Consider the following 1,559-nt stretch of genomic DNA (forward strand, 5'->3'; position numbering starts at 1 on the left):
TTCCAGTGGGGCTGGAGGAAACTCATTGAAGTTGTCCAAAGCTCTATCTGCTTATACACACCATACAGTCATTTCCATCCTAGGGGACTACGAGGAATGGATTTCCTCTACTCTCAAAACCAACAAATGTATTGGGGTTTTGCTATTTTTGAGAACTTGGCCCAGGAGGTATGGCCCAGGCACCACCTTTTTTTGAGCCTCACCAACATTTTTCTCAGGAGCTCTGGTAGCATAGTGCCTAAGGCACTTGACTGCTAACCAGGAGGCTGGAGGTTCAAACCCACCAGCCACTCCTCGGAAGGAGGGTTGGGCAATCCTACTTCCGTAGTGATAACTGCCTCGGAAACCCAAGGAGGGGTCGCTATGAGTTGGGGCCGATTCGATGGCAAATAACAACAACAACAACAACAACATTTTTCTCTGTCTTCCCTCCTCACAGCCAGGGGAATTATCTTCTAGACAAGGAGGAGGAAAGCAGTGCTCTTTCTTGTTATATATGCTCTCAAATCTTTGACCCAAATCCTGAGTCCTTTTCAGTCCTCTAAGGAGGTAGATTTTGGAAGTCCAAAAGTCAAGAATAGATATGCTTTTCTCTGCTTTCTAATATCACACCCCTTGAGAGATAATGTTCACAATTATCCAGGTATCCATACTGAAGGGTGATCTCATAGAAAATAATTTGGTGATGCTGGGATGGGGGAGGGAATGATAGATTTGATGCCTTGCTCACCAACACCCTCACCAAGAAAACAGAAATTGAACTCTTAAAATTAAAAATAGCATTATTTTAAATGTAAAAAGTCACATGAAAAATGCAAATAAAAACTACATTTAATATTTACAAAATCATTATGCAGGCACCATGATACTACACGTGCATAGTTGTGGTTGAAACATCTTGGGTATTTCATTTCTAAAGTTAAGCTCCACAAGCAAATACTATTTAAATCTTTCATCTTCTCAAAAGTTGTATGCAATATAGCATGTAAGTGGTTTCAATGTTAGTTCAGTTCTTTCTCTTCTATACATTTAAAAAATGTCAAGTTTGTTGACCCCTGAACAAAATTGCTTTTCATTTGGCACAGAAAATAAAAATGTCTCATTTCTCCTAGAAAAGGATAATATTTTCTAACTTTGCAAACACTTTATGAAAGTATCATTTGACTCTGTATTTTGACAGCTGCTTTTGCATTTATTATTGGAGAGGCCCTTCATATGGTATGTTCCTCTTTTTTCCCTTTTATTTTCTAGTCAAGGGATATTGTTAACATATTTTTGACTTAAATTTAAGAGAGTGATAAAGGCCTCTCCTCAGAGGTTCTCAATAAACTTTTTACCACTCTAAAGAAAAAGAAAAGGTTTTTGGAACAAAAGAAAAGAAAAAGGGTTTTGCAAATTGACTCCATCAGACTATAAATTCCTTGGTTTAGGCATTGTCAACTATTCAGCTGTGTAACTCCAAAACCTTGAACCTTGTCTGGCTCAGGAAATGTTTGCTGAGTTGAACTGGTTTGGGAAGAGGCATGGGATTATTATCCTCATTATACAGATCGGGGAAC

This window comes from Orycteropus afer, unplaced genomic scaffold (assembly GCF_000298275.1).
Source record: "Orycteropus afer afer isolate SDZICR_OR568_19922 unplaced genomic scaffold, OryAfe1.0 scaffold00249, whole genome shotgun sequence".
Lineage (NCBI taxonomy): Eukaryota > Metazoa > Chordata > Mammalia > Tubulidentata > Orycteropodidae > Orycteropus > Orycteropus afer.